This window comes from Lissotriton helveticus, chromosome 6, assembly GCF_964261635.1.
Source record: "Lissotriton helveticus chromosome 6, aLisHel1.1, whole genome shotgun sequence".
NCBI classification, from domain to species: Eukaryota; Metazoa; Chordata; class Amphibia; order Caudata; family Salamandridae; genus Lissotriton; species Lissotriton helveticus.
The window spans coordinates 873862867-873885607 of NC_136067.1; positions in this window are offsets into that span (position 1 = coordinate 873862867).

The following is a 22741-nucleotide window of genomic DNA, read 5'->3' on the forward strand; positions in this document are numbered from 1 at the left end:
CCGAGGGAAGAATCCGAGAAGGTATTAAACCTGTGTGGCCCTTGCCTGCTTCTCTTTGTAAAAAAGCCCTGGCTATCTTGTTGATAGTACTCATCAGCCAAGAAGGGATAGGTACATTTTTTGTCGTAATTTCTGACGTCCCTGCCCAATTTCTCAAGTTTCCTGTTAAGAGTTATAGTGTTAAACTCTGACAATGTTTTCTCAGATAAAGCTTCCCTGGCATTGGAGAGGGTCAAGTATTTCTTTTTTTAGATCTGCTATTTCCTGGGTGAGTTTTTTTACATATTCAATTGCTGTTTCAACCCATAGCACCATCCAGTGCGTGGAGAAGTTATTTGCAACATAGCTGAAACCCTCTCTGAATTTTGGGACATCGATAAAGATTGCAGGTTCATGCCTCATCTGCAATCCCTTTGGAATAACCCCCGCTTGGAGGTACTTGGTTAGTACATGCCCATGCAAGCGAGACCTAATGAGTTTCTTTTCCAGCCTTTCAAGTTTGGACAGTTTCTCGTTGAGACTGGCATCAATAGCAAGTCTGTCTGAACCAAGCAGGAAATTTTATGTGCCCTGATCTTGTATCAGCTTGTTGATGTAGTCCTCACTATATGCTAATGTTTCTTTATCGGACATAGTCTAATGGTATGTAGTATAGTACACGTTGCCTGCTCGACTAATTCATCATGATATACCTTAAGGTAAGCGTCCCCCTGGGCATAGATGGCCTAACGATTCAGTGAACCAGCTTGGCCCCAGAGTTTGCTACACACTGCCCAAATCGCTGACTCTGTTTACCGAGAGCACCGTCCCCGGATATTTTAAACAGCACTTCTTTTCCTTTATGACACTTAATGATTCGCTCACAAGGTCCCGTTTTCAATGTCCTGACCCCACAGGTTACGACTATTACTCACGTGGTCTCACCATTGCCGTCCTGAACCTAGATGGCACAGCTCTCACTCTGAGACAACTAGACACAACACAATCTGCGTGCATAGAACACACAGACTACCGATTCCAACGCGGTCCAGACAGGCGTCTGTAACGCTCATAATCACACTGTCAGTTTTTTTCCTCACTTATATGGAGCACCACAGAGTCCTTGCATTAATCTGCCTAGCCTCTACCTGTTTTAGACAGTCATTAGCACCACACGACTGGTCTGGACAGACATCAACACCGAGCCTAATCACACGGCCAGCCTGCACCGCACGGTTTTTCCCTCACTCACATGATATACTATGCAGGTTGGTACCCTCAACCATCTGAAGGGTACCCAGCTTCTCGCCCACATGCATGTATTTATTTAGCACGTTTTCGTATCGGCTACCTCGAGTGCTTGACTAATCATATTCATGCCTTAACCCTTTAGAAATCGAACGCCCAGGCACCCCCTGATTCCTCCAAGTGGTGCATGCCAATTGAGTCTTATGTAGCCAGAACTTCGTCTGGCCTACTTAGGGTTAGTCCTCCACCTCCAGCTCCTCTTCCCATTCTCTAAACCACTTCTTGTCTAATGTCCGCTTCTCCAATATCAATAGGATGTCATTCCTGTCCCCGCCCTGTCCTGATGAAGACCCAACGTGACTACCTAATGGAGCACACTTTGGGTTGAAACGTCAACGACAATTACACAAGGCCCAGTTTGACAAAGGCTCTGCACGCATTTATGAGCATGATCAACCAACAGAGCCATTAGTCTCAACAGTTACGTCTGGCCTAAAAACTGTTCCCCCCCTTCTGTATAAAAGTCCTTATCACTGTATATATTGTACACTGGTGGAGCACTGAGCACGTATGTCACACTGTTTACAATTGTATATATTGTATCGTCTCTTGGCCGGCTAGATCTACTACAGATGTGAATATTGATGGATGATTTGAATCTGTTACAACATAAACAGTAGATACTACTTTGGAGTCACAGCCTCTATTATTTGCTAAGTTGCTCACTCAGGTGGTTGAGAAGTTACATCCTTAGTAACTTGCAGCTAACAAACCACACCACTACTCACAAACCCCTTTCTGCATTCACCGATGTAAAACACAATTTGTAGATGTAACTCAGTAGTCTAACTGCAACAAAGAACAAGGAGAGGTTCTTTTAAAAATACAACAATTTTATAACAAATTGTAAAATGATGTCTGTAGAAGTGAAAGAGATTAAATATAAGTAAAATCAGTTTCGCAGGGGCAGCACATTGGTTCTGGACTCCACTGGATGTTCAGACACAATACTCCGCACCTCTTTCAGAGTCCTTCTCTGTAGTTTCATAAGGTTAAGTATTTTTTTCCAATTGTGTTCTTGTTTGACTCATTAGTCTGCAGTGGTAGGAATTCAATAGGGTGTAATGTAATCCAAAATCCATAGAATCTCTTCTCATAAACCATTGCGACAGTAAGTGTATAGTGTAGAGAAAGAGTTTCTACTAGGGCGCAGAATATATCAAAACCTGCTTTGGCCATGTGACATAACCTGCTCTTTTGTAAAATGACATGTTTCCTGGACGGATAGTTTGACTCTGTATTTGACAACTTTATTCATGTTCCAAACAAGTGAGGACCCTGGCAGAAAGAAACAGGCCTTCCAGTGGCATATGAAAGCCTTTCCATCCCCAAGTAACACATACAGCACCTTGGACTGGTTGCTAGAATGTTTCTTAAGGCATATGCTAGTGTTTGTTTGTTATTCCAATTATAACCCATAGTTCTTAGTAACCTAGAGCCTGGTGAATTCTGTGTCAATGGGGAAATGTGTGGATTCATAAGTGCTTTCATGACCTCTTTTATTGTCAATGGTCTACGAAGACTGGCCTTCTACTCTGCGACACAGGGCCGGACAGGCCTTTTATGTCACAGGACATTTCCCTGATGGACTGGAGCCCCTGAGGGCCGGTCTTTAGGCCAGTCCCTTTGACACTCTCCGCAGCTCCCTGAAGTTAAATGTAGCATGCATGGGAGGCTTTAAGAGAGAGAGAGAGAGAGGGAGAGGAAGAGATGGAGGAAAGGGAACTCTAGAGAGAAAGTGACAAGAAAGAGAAAAGAGATGAGAGGGAGAAAATGAATGGATGTATGGATAAATGGAAAAAGACATATGGCGTGAGGATAAGAAGGGAGTGTGGCTGGTGTGAGCATTTGTGCCAAAGCTGCTTCAGGTTACCCAGTCCAGCCCTAGCGGCAGATAGGCCTCCCTGGTTACTTTTTGTTTTGGAGAGGGCAGTATAGTAACATTGCAGGGCAATTGTGGAACAGGCCAAATGATTTCATTTGTTTGGTATTCTTTCCAGAGGAAACACAAGAGTACAAAAAGGTGCTGGAATGCTGCTCAGCATGTATAACCGCAATGAACGTAAAGGCAAAGCATTTCCTGCACAGCTTATTTGCACTCAGTTTGCTGGACAAATGGCCAGTAAACACAAACCTAGAGACAGGCAAACACAGCACGAGGAAAAAAAGAGTCGTGAGGCATGAGAAACATTTGCATGCGGCTAGGAGCACTGCATGTAAATTTGCAGAAATGTGATCTTAGCCACATCTGTATCAGAGAAGCTTTCTCCACAAGCCTTTCCCAAAATTCCATTATTTTTAGTTGCACCCCTTACGCAGTTACCTTTTCTCTCTTCATCTTCCAGTACCCCAGTTGGTTTATTTTCCTTTTCTTCCTCAACTATGTTTACTTTTTTACTCATGTCCTCTTACTTGCAAATATCCTGAAAACTTTTATCCTACCTAAACTGCAGTGCGTCTATCCCCGCTCCTACCTAGAGTATCTATCTATACTTTAGTACCTCTACCTGTCTCAGTACCCTAGAACATCTATTCTATTTGATGCTTCCCAGCCCATCAATATATCTCTCCATGCCCTAGCACCCCTACCCCAACATAGACCATGGTACTTCTAGCTATGTGCTATTGTATTTATACCTATCTGTACAAACTGCCACTACCCTTTCATTTACCCAGATATCTATTCCTACCTAGTGCTGCCCGTGCAGATGAGAGCGGTGGGCTGGGTGGGGAGGGGTTTTGACAGATGACGATGAAAGAAAATTAATTATTTATTTAATTTCCCCTCGTGGTCGTCTGGCGAATCCCCCCCTCAACCCGGCACCACCATTCTTACCTGCACGTGCCATGGCTGATTCCTATGTTTACCCTTGTACCTCTGTCCTAACTATACTCTCTTGCCTCTACCCCTGCAAATCCATAACACCTCCACCCCTACCTGTTCTCATACATACCATTAGCATATCTATCCTTGCCTATGTTGTATTTACCCATACCAATACCCTAGCACTTCCAACTCTGGAAAACTGTCATCTCTCTACTTAGATGTACACCAGATTATGTCAAGCCCTACCTACACCCTAGCACCTTTACCCTAAGTATACCACGGTATCTGTACCCATATCTATATCTTAGATACCTTTGTCACACCTAATCCCTTCCACCTATATACAAGTACGTCTGCTAGTGCCTTATTCTCAGTAACCCTATCCCTGGCTATATACTGCTACCAGTAAACCAGGGTTAAATTATACTTCATGTCTCTTCGACAAGGCCCTTTGTTCTCTTAAAAGTAAAATGGTGGGATTAAACCCTTGATATACGAATTGTCAGCACACGCCTGTGCCAGACACTTTCTCCAATAGTAGGCCACATTTCTTAATTGTGACTCATTCCTATGATGACTATATGTGCCAAAAGGGTATACTGTAGGCTCCTTGCTATGATGTGTATATAACTCACTATAACAGCAAAGGGGTTGTCACTTCTTTCTTAGCTCTGATTATTAACCCATCCACAGAAAGGTGTAGGCCCTCTCCTACGAAAGGACACAATTATTATTAATTTGTTGTTGTTTGATAAACAAGACCAGGACATTACTGTCTCTAGTAATTACGAGTCTACTACAGAGCTTCCCATAATTAATAAGCTCCTCAAGGAAATGGTGACCAAGTAGCTTCAGGCACATCTTGATTATTTTAATCTTCTTGACTCTAAGCAGTCAGATGTCCAACCAAGTCAAATCAGCACTCCTGGAGGTGGCAGATAACATCAATGTTTCTCCAGTCACTATACTGTATTGTGGGGCTCCCCAGAGTTACCCTCTGTCCACAACTATTGTTAACATCTACATGCCCCCACACGTCCCTTATTATGCCATTCCACCACCAGTATCACTCATAGGCCGATAACGCACCACTCCTGATTAAATGTTCACTGCTTGACATATATAAACTCTAAAACTTCCTCTAAGAAATAGAAGCCTGGACTGTTTAGAGCTGTTTAGAACTTAATAGGGGTAAGATGGATTTCATTCTCTTTGGAACCAAAACATAAATTGATATGTTGATGCCCTCCCCAGAATTGATAATTTGTGAACTATCATTGCTACGGTCAGAAGTGTGGGGTCCTTCTGGACGACACATTGTCCATGATAGCTCAGGTTAATTACAAAATGAATAAATACTCTTATGTTTCAGGTCTGGTTTCTCTGGAAAATATTGCTACGGCCATTTTGTGGCCACATTTTATTGGGACATTGGTGAGTGTTCAACCAAAATATTGCTATGACCTCCTTCTGGATATCTCTAAAAGGACACTAAAGCACTGGAAAATGTCTCAATATGCAAAGGTCCTTCTGGCTTTGCATGTCAAGAAGACAGGCTATATCTCTGGCACCAGAAGATCCTTTCATTGCCTTTCCGTGGAGGCCAGAATTTGGTGTGCATTTCTTACCAGAGATAATAAATGTCTTCCTGTGCCACTCTCTATTTACTTCTGTACTATATTCTATCCTAATTTCTCTAAAAGATTCTTGTGGCCCTGGTGATCAAAATGTATTTCTCCGTCTTTCTTCAGACTGTAAGGGCAGTCAATTAATAGGAACACCTCTCTGGTTTTTTGCCTTTTTAACTTTAATCTAAGCCTTTTCTTAGTTTAGGCACTCCACTCTAGCAGACAAGTGTCTAAAGACAAAAGCAAATGCTTTTCTATTTCCCTCCTGTGGAAGGGTGACTGACCTGTGCCCTTCATAGTTCTGAACTGCATGATGTATTACTATATCCAGAATTCTGGGCAATCTATATTATACTAAATTACATCATATCATATCATAATATATTATATTATATTATATCATATTATATTATATTATATTATATCATATTATATCAATTATATTATATTATAATTCATAGGACCCTGCAATCCCTGTATAGACACACATCTCGAATTTCTTTATAATCGGTGCCTAGTGATGCACTCAGGCGCCGATTATAAAGAAAAGACGTCAGAACATGACTGTAATAGATTATTGAAGTTGTTAAAAGACATCAAAAAGCCTGCTGCCAGAGCCTGCAGCCAAAGTTATGGCAAGACAGGTCACGTAGCAGCTGTTTAAAGCAAAGAAAATGAAACCTTCCTTTTCTTTCTCCCGCTCTATTTTTCTAGCTTACAATAACTAACAGAAAGAACATGATTATTTTTGGGACACCTTATATAATTATAGAAAAGTTAGAATGTGTAGAAACATGCAGAAAGATTCTGAGTTCCTACAGGTTTTTTTTTTAAAACAACTGACTTGTATTGAACTGTTTCTCATATTTTTTGCAACAAATATTTAGCAGGTGTTTGATGTGTTTAATTTTGCACTATAGGTTCTGCCAACATGCCCACGGTTTTAAGTGTTTTTTTTGGGAAAGGTGACGGTATGACCATATATTATCGGAGTTCCATAACCTTATATGGGAACTCATCCCTTTATATGGTTATGGAACTCCTCAGTGACTTACATCCTTGTAATGTACGGCAGGGTATACTTTATACATTATATTATCCTAAAACACTACACAAACACTACAACACTACCCTTAACCCTAAAACACTACACTACTACACTACCCTAAAACCTAAAACACTACACTACACAAACACTACAACACTACCCTAAAACACACACACTACAACACTACCCTACACCACTACACTACACAAACACTACAACACTACCCTAAACCTTAAAACACTACACTACACAAACACAACACTAGCATAAACCCTAAAACACTACACTACTACACTACCCTAAAGCCTAAACCACTACACTACATGAACACTACAACACTACCCTAAACCATTACCCACACTACTCCCACCCCTACACTACCCTAAACCCTAAAACACTAAACTACACAAACACTACAACACTACCCTCAACCCTAAAATACTACACTGCACAAACACTACAACGCTACCCTAAAACACTACACTACTACACTACCCCAAAGCCTAAAACACTACACTATACAAACACTACAACACTACACTAAACCCTAAATCACTACACTACACAAACACTACAACACTACTCTACACCACTACCCACACTACTCCCACCCCTACACTACCCCAAACCCTAAAACACTACGACACTACAACACTACCCTACACCACTACCCACACTACACCCACCCCTACACTACCCTAAACCCTAAAACACTACGACACTACAGCACTACCCACACTACCCACACTACTCCCACCCCTACACTACCCTAAACTCTAAAACACTACGACACTATCCTACCCTAAACCACTACCCACACTACTCCCAATGCTATACTACCCTAAACCACTACGACACTACAACAGTACCCACACTATTCCCACCCCTACACTACGCATAACCCTATAACACTACGACACTACCCTAAACCACACCCCCACCCCAAGCACAACCAGTTTTACCTCTTTCCTCATGGTTCCTCTCCAGCCTCGCCATCTCTGCTCCCGGTTCCTGCTTCCTGCTTCACGGCGGTGCACGTCATTATGAGGATACAGCCTCAGTTTCCTCACAACGAGGTGGATCGGCATTACATTGCATGCGTTGTAACAGCACATACAATGTAATAGTATGCGTAGTAATGGCTACGCGTAGTTACATTGCATGTGTTGTAACACATGCAATATAATGGCACAGCGTGGTAAAAACCGCGTTGTGATTGTTGTTCACCATTTATGAGCCCTTGCGTCACTTCTGCGCCACCGGTGCGTCACTTTTTGTGATGCACCAGCGGCGAAAATGTTTTCCTTGTTGCACCATATTTACAAAGTAACACATCTAGGTAGATGTGTCACATTGTAAACCCCTGCACCACATTATACCTGCACCAGGTATAATGTATGCAGGGATTGCTGTTCACCATTTATGAGCCCTTGCGTCACTTTTGCGCCACCGGTGCATCACTTTTTGTGATGCACCAGCGGCGAAAATGTTTTCCTTGTTGCACCATATTTACAAAGTAACACATCTATGTAGATGTGTCACATTGTAAACCCCTGCACCACATTATACCTGCACCAGGCGTCCTCTGGGAAATGCCTCAAAAAGGATCCTCCTTCACCTTCTAAGTCTCCACTACCTGTCACCCTAGAAGATATCATGGAGGAGCTTCGTCTCATACGCCCTTTCATTGCTGATACCACCATTACCCTTCAGAGACTGGACGAAAAATGCCAGGGTGGACCATTTTTGTCCAGTCTCTGAAGGGTAATGGTGGTATCAGCAATGAAAGGGTGTATGAGACGAAGCTCCTCCATGATATCTTCTAGGGTGACATGAAGTGGAGACTTAGAAGGTAAAGGAGGATCCTTTTTGAGGCATTTCCCAGAGGACGCAGGGTCCTTGCGTGTAGGGTATCTGATGTTGAACAGCAGATTAGTGATGCCCAGGATGTTGTTGCTACAGTGGCTAGCCTTACAAAAGAAGTTGATATGCTCAAGAAGACCTCTGAGGATTTGGAAAACCGCAATCGGTGCAATAATCTTCGCATTTATGGAATTCTAGAAAATTCGGAGGGGTCCGACATCATCCAATTTTTAAAGACTCAAGTATTACCTATTACTGGCCTACCTAAGCATCTGGATGTGAATATTCAAAGGGTGCATCGTCTTGGACCAAAAAACTCATCCATATCTTCTAAACCTAGAGGCATCATCGCTTATTTTCTTCTATACTCTGACCTTATGACTATTCTTCACTCTGCCAAGCAGCACAAGCAGTTACTATGGTCTGGTCACAAACATTTTCTCACTCAGGATGTTTCTAAGCTAACCGCTGCGCGACGCAAGGAGTTTCTTGACTTACGACCTACACTACGATCCATGAATGCCAGATACGGCCTCATTCACCTTTGCATTTTCAAAGTGACCTATAAAGAAAGAACTTTCAGCTTCGATGATCCAGCAGACCTTCGGAAGTTCATCAACACTCATAAAGAGAATTCCATGGAACATCGCAGTTCTTAATGTTTCTGTGTTTTTGCTTGTTGTTCTATAATTTATCGTTTTTTCTTCTCTTTTTTTCCCCTCATGGTAATGTGTTCCTGCTTTTCTCACATTGTTTTTTAGGTCTCCTCTCCAATGTCTTGTTTTTATCTTCCCTTCTTTGTGCTGTTCCGTTGTCTTTTCTATGCATTCTAGTACGCTGCCTTCCCTTCCCAACTGTTTGGTAAGTCTCCTTCACTTGTTTTATATTGTCGTGTTTGGTCTCCTCATTCAACTGTGTTTTTCTTCCCTTCTTGTACTCTATGTATTTTGAGGCCATTCATTTGACGTTTTATTTTGCTGTGCAGTTGTTTGTCCTTTGCTGCTCCCGCTGTCACCTTATTGTTCTTCGTGCTTTTGACCTGCATGGCTAAAGCCATTTGGCTTTTTGCCATTTTTTTTCTCTATGTCCTTTCAAGGGAGTTTTGATCTCCCATTCCTCTTTTTCTCTTTCTATCCTTTTTCTCCCTCTCTTTCTTTCCTCATGGCATTCCTCATTTACTTCTGCTCTCCTTTTTCTATTTTCCTTCATCATCCATACTCAGATTCTCCTTAATCCTTTCAATTTTTTCTCACAATTCACTTATTCTCTATTTCTTTACTGTGATTGTGGTGTATTACATTTTCCGGCTCATCTCTCTCTTTTCTACAGTCCTTCCTTCTCCACGATGTATATCTTTTGCTTATCTCTATTCAGCTCTCTTCACCTTTTCTATCTTTATACATATCTTTCTATTTTCTTCTTAAATGAATGGTCTTCGTATAATATCTTGGAATGTTAAAGGTCTTCGTAACCCAGTTAAAAAAAACACAGGTTTTATCTCATCTTGCAAGATTGAAATGCCAAGTTGCTTTGTTACAAGAAACTCACCTTTCTCAAAAAGACCTTTCCTCTTTACGCAAACATTGGGTGGGTGATGTATTTTGTTCGCCCTCAGTTAACAATAAGAATGGTATTATCATTTTGTTTCATATATCACTGTCAATTCAGTTAAAAAATGAGATTTCGGACTCGAATGGCAGGTGGTTGTATTTAGATGTTACAGTCAATAAGTCCGATTTATCCTTTTGCTATGTCTATGGTCCCAATGGTATTGATCTCACTTTTTGGAATGATTTCTCCAAGTTTCTCTTCTCTCACACTAGTGTTGATTTAATTGTTGGAAGTGACTGTAATCAGTTAATGGACCCTTTCCTGGATCGTAAATCTCAGACCAGATATATTCCTAATAAAATGCAAAAGTTCTTTCACAAAGCAATCTCTTCTAGAGGTTTAATTGATTCCTGGAGATTGTCTCACCCTGATACCTTGGAATTTTCTTTTTTTTCCCCTGTCCATGCATCCCATTCCCGGATTGATTAAATTTTTCTCACTCAACACACCTTCCAATTCATGACAAATGTTGCAATTGGTTCCATTCTCATTTTAGATCATGCTCCTGTTATTCTAGACATTGATTTCCCTTCACCTACTCCCAGCTCTCGCCGTTGGCGTTTCAATAACTCTCTCCTTCTGGACCCTCAATTTGTTGATCAATTTACTCTTTTTATGGAAGAATTCTGTCATACAAATCTTAACTCTACTTCCCAATTCCATTTTGTATGGGATGCTTTTAAAGCTTCAGCCAGAGGATTTATCATCGACTTCGTTTCTCGTAAAAAGAAGCAGGCCCTTTCCAAATCCTATCTTATTCTTAAACAGATTAGAGAACTAGAACATATATTTTATACATCCAACTCTCCCGAAGCTCTTTCTTCCCTCATCAAAGCTAAACTTCAATTTAATAAATTCTCTGGTGATTCGGCCTGCAATCATCTTTTAAAATGTAATTCTAAGATGTATGGAGGGCGTAATATAGCTGGCACATCTCTTGCAAATTACCTTAAAATTAAGAAACAAAAATCTAAAATAGCTGTTATAACTGATGCCCATGGGAATCGTCACAGTACGGATGATAAGATCCTTGACTGTTTCGTTCAGTATTACTCCTCTTTTTATACACCTGAATCGACTCCATCCCCTTCTCAAATAGATTCCTTCTTTCTAAACATACCTAAATCCTCACCCGGTGATCTCGATTTCTCCTCTCTCGATGCCCCCATTTCGGAAAAGGAGCTTCTGCAAGCAATCACTCTTTTACACAAAGATAAGTCTCCCGGCCCTGACGGTTTTACTGTCCGCTTCGACTTTCATTTTAAAAATTGTCTAATACCACACTTATCCTCAGTGATATCTTCTTTTCTCTCCACAGGCGAATCTAAAGGTTCTTTTACCCAAGCCATGTTATGCTTACTCCCTAAAAAAGACAAGGAACCCTCTCTTTGCAAAAATTATCGGCCTATTGCTTTAATCAATACGGACTGCAAAATATATGCAAAAATTTTAGCCTCCCGATTGACTACTGTAGTTCCGGATCTTATCAACATCTATCAGTCCGGCTTTGTTAAAGGCAGGTCTATTACGGATAATTCTAGAACCCTCCTCAACATTATTCATCTCGCCTCCAAAATGAACGCCCCTCTCGCTGCCATCACCCTTGATGCTGAGAAAGCATTTGATAGGGTAAATTGGGACTTCATGTTTGGGGCTCTTCGTTGGCATGGCTTTAGTCCCCCTATTATTAAATGTATCCAATTATTATATTCAGCCCCCTCCACTTCTATTTGGGTCAATGGTGCTCAGTCAGCTTACTTTCCTTTACATAGGGGCACTAGGCAGGGTTGTCCTTTGTCTCCCCTTCTTTTTATTTTAGCATTAGAACCTTTCCTTGAAAAAATTCGGTGTCCTACATCTTATTCCGGTTTTGTTTATAAAATGCTAGATATCAAATTCACAGCATATGCTGATGATATTTTACTTAATATCTCTAACCCTACCACTTCTCTACCTGCTCTTTTTTCCTTACTTAATGAATATTCTTCAGTCTCTGGATATAAGTTGAATATTGATAAATCTGAAGTATTACCTCTTAACAAACACTGTCTTTCACATATGTTTCATGGTTCTGGTTTTGAATGGAATCCTACGAGCATCAAATGTTTGGGTGTCCTATATGCCACCTCTATCAAAGATACCATCAAAATCAATCATAAAGATATTCTTTCCAAGCTCTCTGCTCTTATAGAACATTGGTCCCCCTTATTTTTATCCTGCTGGGGAAGATTGGCAACTATTAAAATGATGCTTCTTCCCATTATTAATTTTTATCTTTCTATGCTGCCCATTTCCCTTCCTGCTTATTTTTTTACTCTTATCAATCGCATCCTTGTCGTTTTCTTTGGAACAATCGTAAATCCAGGATATCCCTGTTTCACCTTCAGCAACCAAAACATTTGGGAGGTGTAAATTTCCCCAACCTCGTTCGTTTTCATTCTTCCTTCACCTTAAAACAAATTTGGCCATTCCTCGCAGACTCATCCTCTCCCCCGATCACTGCATGGAGTGCCCTAGAGCTAGCTCAGCTTTCGCCTTTCCCGTTCCTTGCTGCTACTCACATATCTCAACCCCCTAAACGTTTTCTTTCACCCACTTTTAAACTCTCCAGGGCGCTTTCTCTCTCATTGTTTCGCTCCTCTTTTTCTCAAGCGCATTTACACTCCCTTATCCCGTTCTGGTATAATCATTTCCTGAAGATCAAGCCCTCTTCTGGAAGGAATGGATTGACAAAGGTATAATGTATGTAGATAAGCTCTTTGTTAATGGTTCCTTATTGGATTTTTCAGAACTTTGCTCATCCTTTCAACTATCTAATACATATTCTCCCCAGTTCCCTGCTTTTAAACTAGCCCTATCTACCCTCACCTCATACCACAGTTCATTATCTGATAATGGTCCGTCAGACTCTACTACATTAGATTTTACCACCCCACACAAAGCAGCTACTATTTAAAAGATCCTCTCCCGCTCCACCCCCGACCGTCCTAAATCCAAACCCGAACTTGCATGGGAAAAGGATCTAGCACAGGATTTTTCCTTTCCTATTTGGGAATCCATCTGGTCTAAAATTCACACCGTATCTCGTTCAGTTAGCACTACTCAGACTCTTGATTTCTTTATAATCGACTTTTCCTTACCCCTTCCGACCTTTTCAAGTTCAAAACCCTAGATTCCAGTCATTGTTGGTCATGTCCTCATCCTGATGGTAATTTATTTCATATGTTCTTTCATTGCCCCTTGGTTAAATCCCTTTGGCAACATATATGGTGCTAACTGAATGATATTTTAAGCTCCAATCACACTTTTGACATTGTTCATATTTTTCTAGGTGGTTCTTCTCCTATTTGGAATGTTTCACATACTGTTCGTAAATTCATAGACTTGTTCATAGCTATTTCTTTGCAGATTATTACTACAAATTGGAAAGATACTTCAAAGATCTCTTATACTGCATGGTGGAATTTGATTTGTCATCATCACAGACTTGATCGCGCTAATGCTATGACTACCTGTCTTTTGATTAAAAGAGATTTGTTATGGTTACCGTTAACTGATTTTCTTTCCAGACGTGTATCTTAATATGCCTTATTTCTTTCTTTTAATTTACTTATGCTCTCCTATTTTCTGTTTTCCTCCCCTTCACCCTCCTTTTCTCTCTTTCTTCCTTGTCATTTCCTCTTTTTCTCTCTTTCTCTCTTTCTCTCTTCCAAAAGATATTTTTAAAAATGCATGTTCCCTTAGTATATATATTATATTTCCCTTTTTGGGATTCCTTGTTTTATAATTCACACTTATATTGTATCTTTCCATTTCTTTAATTTTCTTATTGATTGTGATTCTGTACTAATGTTTTACTTGACATATTTGATTCAATAAAGCTTCCTAAACTTAAACCTCCCAAGCTCAGCAAATGTTTGTAAAGGTTGCAAAGGTGTTAAGAAATACTTCAGAAATGTCCTGAGAAAATATTTTGCATCTCCATGTACCCCTTGAGAGGATTAGCAAGAGCAAGACAGAGACAACCTGCTGTTCTTCCTTCTCTCTTTGTGCCTCCGGCATTGGACCGTCATGCAGCTGTATTGCTGCAGACCATGCAGTAGAATTCATGGACTCCATAAACACGACAGAGTGTGACATCAGGGTCCATTTAGCCAGACATCAAGCATTGTGATAAATTGGAGCATTATTTAAGTTGTGAAATGTGCATAAAACGAGTTTCTGGCAAAAAAGCTAAGTTGTGCATGCTAGGGCATTATGGAACACTTGAAAGGTGCATCAAATTAGACAACAGGAATCTTTAAAACAGCGGCAGCTCTGTAAGCAAGGCTCATGCAAAGCATCTCTCTAAGCATATTCCACTGCAAAAATAAATTGAATCTGTGGAAGCATACAAAGCGAACTAACGGAAAATGGCAAATGATTGCTGCAGCATTAAACCAGCATTGGTAATGCATCGTTTTCGCCTATGTAATGAATAAAGAGCTGGTTTCATCAATCATTGTCCGGGAGAAGGAAAGAGCTCCCTGATAGATAACACGTGAGTGGAGAGGATGTGGCATAGTGGCTAGAGCTGCTTACTCGAGAGCTGGTGATCCCAGTTCGAGTCTCAGCGGCACAGTGCACATTCTGTGATTCTATGCAAATCACATAATCTCCACGGGTAATAAATTATTATATTAAAATGCTACAATAGTAAAAGACAAAATTTTATGAAAATATAGTTCCACCATAGCGGTTGTTAACAGTATTTAGGTGGCAGGAAACTGATAAGAGAAACAGACAAGGAACAAGCATTGGTAAATGCAGAAAAATATGTTACAGCCAATAGAAATTTAAAAAAAGGTAAGTGTCATGCACAGGAACCAATGAGAAGCCAGGAAGAGAGGAGGCAGGATGTGAGACCCTTTAAAGATAATATTAAAAACAATAGATTTCTCATGCACAGCACAAGCGCTGTGCAGGCGAAACCTAAAAAGAGAAAGTGTGCAAGCTGGGCCCTGCAGAGAAATGCACAGTTTACTAACTGTAGAATTTTTTAAACATACAAGATGTTCTAATATGGACAAACTATAAAATGTAAATGTATTGCGACTTATATAGCGCACGTATCACCCGAAGGTATCAAGGCGCTTGCTTAGGGAACCCGTCCTGGTATTCCCCTGTGAGATACCCCGGCAGGGTATCCACAAGGTGAAAGACTGCATCCCGCCGCGAGGGGCTGTAGTGGAGATTAAGCAAGCTATTGCCCAGAGTCGCAGAGTGTGACCCCGTGAGTCGAGTAGGCACTGGAGCGAGAATTGTCGAGTCTGTGGAATTTTGAGCCCGAGACCCGCCGAGGCGGGGAATCGAACCCTGGTCCACGGCTGATTTCAGCTTCCGGGTCTGCCGCCTCTAACCACTGAGCCACGCTATTTGAGCCTGTAGGAATGTGAAACGCATTGTGTATCCCCAGGTAATTTTCCATTTTAGACCTTTGAAATTATTACCTATTCTAAGAATGAAACAGACATCAGTCAGATGTTACTGGTAAAATGTTACAGTGTGGGTGGCATGGCTCACCTTTGATGCATGTGACTGAGTGTGGGCTGTAATAAAATATGAATAAGTATTTGCATATGGGACAGTTACACATTTGTTGACAGGGATATTCATTAACAATTTTTTGAGAATATCATGATCCTTGAATAGGTTGTACTGGACCCTAAATGATGCTGCAGAACCCATGTCTCACAAGGAGAGAATTCATTTTAATTAGAAGCTGAGAAATGATGGAGCTTGTCAGTGAATTTCTCTACAGAGCTATCATGGTATCTGCAAAGAATGTTCACTGGGCTCATTGTGAAAGCTTGCAAACTGGAGAGCCCAAATGATTTCAGAATGTAATAGCTGTGCCATGTACAGTGATCATTTAAATTCCTCACAATTCTTCCAAAATTGATAGCCTAATGTGGCATAAATATACCATTTACCACTAAATCTCTTAAAGGTTATTTGGGAGTAAACCTCCGGGACTGCTCCCAAAATGTTATTTAAATCCATATTTAATTCCAAGCCATTTTTTACAAATGCTTCTTAACTGCTTGGAATAGCACCATGTGTCACAACATTTTCCAAAACTCCACGGGAGAAAATCATCGGATCCCTTGTAGATAGGTCTTTAAAGCATGCCTGTTTTCAAAATTCACACTTTGAAACAAATTCTATGAGAGAAACTCATGCTCCTGTTAATCCAGTTTCTAAAACCTATGAAATATCAAAATCCGATCACTTTTATTGGCCTAAACTGTGCTTTAAAAATGCAGATCAATATGGCCGGGTTCTAGTTATCTTTTAATTAAACAAGATATCCATTCAATATAGATTGCATTAATTTTTTAAACATCCAAATATCTAAGCTGTCTATACGCGCACACATGTTGACCAATATCCAAAATATAATTTGTCATTTCTTCAGGACAAAGCAAGTTGCATTCATTGGTAATACTCTCACTAAATGAGTATGATAATCTAACAAGTCGGATCACTTTTTAGGCGATCAAATCTGAAGCACCTGCCACGTGTGAATGGTGTTGCAATACTCAATAGGATTACAATCACTCAGTGAGCCGGTATGATAGTCCCACTTCTCTTAATAAATAAATCATCTAGTCTACAGGACAGTACTTGAGACGCCTGGGTTGACTCTCACAATTCAGGTATGATTGGCCTTCTTGTTTTGTGGAGAGCAAACTAAAAGATAACTAAATTTAAGAAACTTGGCCCACATTTGTCCATACCAATGCCAACATGTTCGGGTGTGGTCAGATGGGGCTCAACCCTATGATGGCTCTACAAACTTTGCACTTGCTCAGGAAAGGTGGGACACCCCTGATTCAAGATCTCCAAGGCAATGCTGATAAATGAGCTAGACTAAATTTCAGAAGAGTCAGGGAAACAGGCAGCTAGTGTAAGACCTAAGTGGCAACCAGAACAGCAAGCAAGTGCAGAGGAACAAGCAGCAGCTATTCAGTGCTGGTAAAAGTCAGTTACCTTCTTTTAATAGTAAAGACAAAAGCGAATAGTCAAAACTGGTCGGAGACAGCCAGAGACAGGCTATGTCAAACTTCAAGATTTCCAAAAGATACGCAGTCCAGAAGATGATTTGGGCAGTGTGATAGGGAAAACAGATATATACTGCTGGTGGTGTTTCAGCCCATGTGAGGACAGCTTGCACCGTGGACTCTGGGAAATGCATTACCGATGCAGCTAGTGCAATCCCTCTGCCTCTGAATCAATATTTGTGAGAGGCTACCCAACCAGAACACTCTGCAGCTGTACCCCTTTTCCACAAACTGGTTAGATTGAAACCTACTGCCAGAGTAGAGGGTACCACCACATACCTCAGCTGGTGAGTAACATGGTGGACCATGACACATAAGCATCAGCATCCGAGAAACTGGACTCTGGAGCCAGGCATGATTAAGTTGTCAATCCCATATAACTTTGTGAGGTAGTAAGCTGTACAAAATGATGCCACTGATCATACAGTGAAAGCTGCACTAGAGGTGATAGCAGCAGCTTCAGGAAGCAGAGGGACTGCTCAAGCGGCAGTGGCGACTCCTCCAGAAAGGCAGAGGAGCTTTGCCCCACTGCTTTTAGCAGTGGCAAAAAAAGGGAAATTAAAATGATAATAACTTGTTGTTATTATAATTTTAAATGTTCTTGCTGTGGGCATTTTTGTGGGGCGGGGCTGCTCTGCTCTCAGAGCAGGGAGGGAGTGGTGGGCTAACTGTAAGTGTGCAATGGCCTCTTGGGCAGGCCAAACAGTCATGGTACTTTGCATTTTCTCCACTCCGGGTGCATTACAGCCTGGGTGGAAAACATGCCCAGGCTCCCATTCCCTGGCTAAGCACTGAACCACGGCGCTCAGACCAATCATAACGCCGCATTGCAGGGTTGTGATTGGTCAGGTAAGCATGGAAGTGCTTCCTGTTCCTGGCTAAGGAAGATGGAGGAGAGACTAGAAGACGTGAGTTTTTTTTCATCATTTTTTACGACCCTCTCCCCCTCCCGCTCCCACCCCGCCACCCCCGATCCTTGACAACCGCCACTGCCATGTGATGGTGTGTGCTGCTGTAGCGCAGGCAAGGAGCAGAGGTTGTAGAGGTGGACATGCATGTATGAGACAAACCAAGAACCCAGACTTGAAGTGAGAGGCGTAGGAAGCGAAAAGACAAGCATTGTTGACATTTAATTCTGAAGTGAAAGCAGATGCCAGGTTCTGCACAATAATGCGGTGCACAGTCTAAATATCAAGTTTTTTATATCGACCTACAGAAATAACAAGTTTGAAATATCGAAGGTACAGAATATCGAAGTCAAGAATATCGTTGGACAGAATATCGACCCTAAGGTAAGTAATATCGATTTTTTTTATATCGATGTAAGTAATATCGAAGTCAGTAATATCGATATCAAATATATCGGTTACTAATCTCGATGTTACTAATATCGATATCTGTACTATTGTTATGTATTTTATTATGTATTTAATATGTATGTGTTATATTTTTTGTTGTTAAGTATTTAACTTGTTTTAAATTATATGTGTACTATTTTTATATATTAATAATGTTATTTTTAAGTAAATTGTATGTTTTAGTCCCGGAGCGGGATGTGGGTTTATAGGGGAATACGGTGGAAGCAATATAATAATAATTATGAATTTTTAGGAGTTATAAATTAATTTTAATTAATTATTGCATTTATGTTCTGTAGTGGGTACTGGGTTTATAGGGGAATTGGGTGGGAAGTATTTGAATTGTAATTAAGTAATGATTTTTTTTTATTTATTGGTATTCATAATTACATTCTTTTTAATTAATTAATAATTGGCAATTAAATATTTTAATTGTTAATTAACTTTTTTAATTGGCAATTAATGTTTCTAATTGGTAATTTATTTTGTTAATTGGTAATTAATGTTTGTAGTTGGTAATTCATTTTTTTAATTGATAATCAATTTTTTATTTGGTAATTAATTTTGTTAATTGGTACATAATGTTTAATTGGTAATTATGTGTTTATTAATTGGAAATTATTTTTAATAAATTGGTAATCAATGTTTCATAAAAAGTATCATTTGGTATGAAAAATAATGTTATTGTTTAATATTTTTTAATTGTGAATTAATGTAAAATAATTAAAAAACATTGTAAAGAAAAATATTTTATTGTTCAATCTTTTTTATTTGGTGACTAATATTTATTAATTAATATTTATTGTTAATTTATTGTTAATTACTTATTCAATTTTAATTATGTTTTTAATAATTATTAATGGGTATTTGTAAATGATGTAGAGTTATTAAAAAATTACATTATTTATTATTTTAAATACAATTTTTTTATAAGTATGTTATATTTAAATTCTACGCTATCCAATGTTTTCCCTACTGTTTCACTCTCAGGAGTTGGAATAGTAATTTTTACCCCTACGCTATCCAACGCTTTCCCTACTGTTGCAGTCAGTGGAGTTGGAATAGCAATTCTAACCCCTACGCTATCCAATGCTTTCCCTACTGTAGCACCCTTTGGAGTTGGAATAGTAATTTTTACCCCTAAGCTATCCAACATTTTCCATACTGTTGCACCATCTGGAGTTTGAATAGTAATTTTACCCCTACGCTATCCAACGCTTTCCCTACTGTAGCCCCCTTTGGATTTGGAATATTAATTTTTACCCCTATGCTATCCAATGCTTTCCCTACTGTAGCACCCTTTGGAGTTGGAATATTAGTTTTTACCCCTACGCTATCCAACGCTTTCCCTACTGTAGCACCCTCTGGAGTTGGAATAGTAATTTTTACCCCTACGCTATCCAACGCTTTCCTTACTTTTGCCCCCTCTGGAGTTGGAATAGTTATTTTTATCCCTACGCTATCCAACGCTTTCCTTACTCTAGCACCCTCTGGAGTTGGAATATTAATTTTTACCCCTTCGCTATCCAACACTTTCCCTACTGTAGCACCCTCTGGAGTTGGAATAGTAATGTTTACCCCTACGCTATCCAACGCTTTCCCTACTGTAGCGCTCTCTGGAGTTGGAATATTAATTTTTACCCCTACGCTATCCAACGCTTTCCCTACTGTAGCGCCCTCTGGAGTTAGAATAGTAATTTTTACCCCTACGCTATCCAACCCTTTCCCTACTGTTGCCCCCTCTGGAGTTGGATTAGTAATTTTTATCCCTACACTATTAAACGCTTTCCCCACTGTTGCATTTTCTGAAGTTGGAATAGTAATTTTAAGTGTTACGCTATCTAATGTTATCATTACTGTAGTTTATTTGGGACTTTGAATAGTAATTTTATTTATTTAGCTATTTAATATTTTTATTATTATTTTTCATAATGTAGTATATTATTAATTTTAAAAATATTGAAAGTATATATATTTTTTAAATGTATTAAATGTATTAAATATAATTATTTACTTTTTATTTATGCTATTTTTTGATGTGTGTAGATGTATTTGTAATTTATAATACTTTTTAATAATTTATAAGTTATTACAATAATTATTAAGACTTATTATTAGGTAAGTATATATTATATTTTTTATCTATATGTTTAATTAATGTTATATTATTGTATATGTATTATTTATTAATTTTAAACATTATTAAATATGTTTAACTATGTTTATTTGGTTTATAAGTATTAGTTACATTATTTTACATTTTTTTTTTTTAAAAATTTAAAAACGATATTTTTAATTACGATATTTTTAATTTCGATATTTTTTTTCAGATATTTTTGTACTTACCATGTTGTAGATAGGCTGTCGATATTCTTGCTTTCGATATTCCCACGTCGATTGTGTAGGTCGATATTTTTTCCGTCGATATTGTGTCAGTGATCCCAATAATGCATTAGACCAACATAGCTTCGGTAAGTGTTCAAAAATACTGTACATTGTTAAGTCTGTATTTAGTGTGTTTATATCTCAAATCTCTCACTTCACAGGTGTTTCAAATTGTTTTACACAAATACCTTTGCACTTCTTCTTTGGTGGGCTGGTTTTCAAAGCTGAAGTGAGAAACACAAGCCTCCTTACCAGATAGCTACAGTCAGGGACTTTTTATTTGCTTCTGAAAACATTTCCCCACCTCTCTTCTGGTTCATTATAAAGTGTGATTAAAAAATAACAAGCATGATCACTGCTGCAGCCATCCAAACCCAATCAGAATATTGCCCTGCGACAACCCACTAGTTTGTCTGTCTAAAGTCGGAGACCCCACCACCATCTTCCCCTTTAAGAAGGACAGACATAGAATTCAAGTAAAATGTCTTTGATGAAAGTCCCCCCGCAGATATCAGAGATCCAACATATAGCACAATGTTCTGTTTCTTAGCCACTAGAATAGCAGCCACTGATTATTTTACATGTGCAACGCTGCATTGATCCTTCTGTGAGCCAGGGTCCATGCATGTTTATGTGGTTCTCGATTAACTTTTACTTTTCCCATATATACACATGTTCTTTGCAGCCATTGGCTCTTAAAAGTGCGTTGATGGACAGGTGTGTATTGGTGGTAAGGGCGCAGGGTGTGCAGAAGCTATCGTTATTCTTGTATCAGGCCATTCTTCAAAGGTGCTCCACTCACCTTCCATTTTGCATGTCCAGTATAAGTAACTATAAGACCATGGTAACTCCCTAGATCTGGTTTCCATCACCAGGAAACTCCACCTGCTACAAGTGTTTAGAGCAGTAAGGAGGAGTTTCTTGGTGAAAGACGAGGAAGTAAGGAATAGACTACTCAACACGTATCTCATTCCAAAAATCACAGTATACTGCTGTTTGAGGTAGGTACCAATTAGAATGAGAGTTTTTAAACCATGTCCAACTGAATAATGACACATATATTGAGATGTTTAGTTTTGAATGATAAATGACGACGTTTTTTAGGAGTTTGATCAGCAGAAAGACAAAGGTTATTACAAATCTTCAGTTGTTTTTGCTTATTTCAATTCCATTGGTGTGGACTCAAGTCTGCTCCATAACTGCCCACCGCTGGTCAGATGTGCAAGGCTTTGTTTACAGGGCTGCCAGCAATGTATGACCATTCACTTGCTACTTTGGTGGTGGGCAAGGCCCAGTGCAGATAAACAGTAGTCACCAGGGCCATATTGGGAACACAAACCAGCCCTGTCAATTACACGTCGGACAGCCCCCCCTGCTGGTGGGAAACGCTGCTGTTGTGCTTATGTTGCAGGGAATGATATTTCTGCACTGCTGCAAAACCAGCCCCCAATAACCAAAAACTGGTGGGAAACACAGCTGCTACACTTTTGTTAAAGGGGTCCAATATTGAAGCACTGCTGCAAAACCGGCCCACAGTCAGTAACAAGAATTGCCCCCATCAGTTCTCAACTGGCCCCCACCCTTCCGGCCCACTGGGAAAATGCCTGGTGCCCGCTACGGACAGTCTGGGC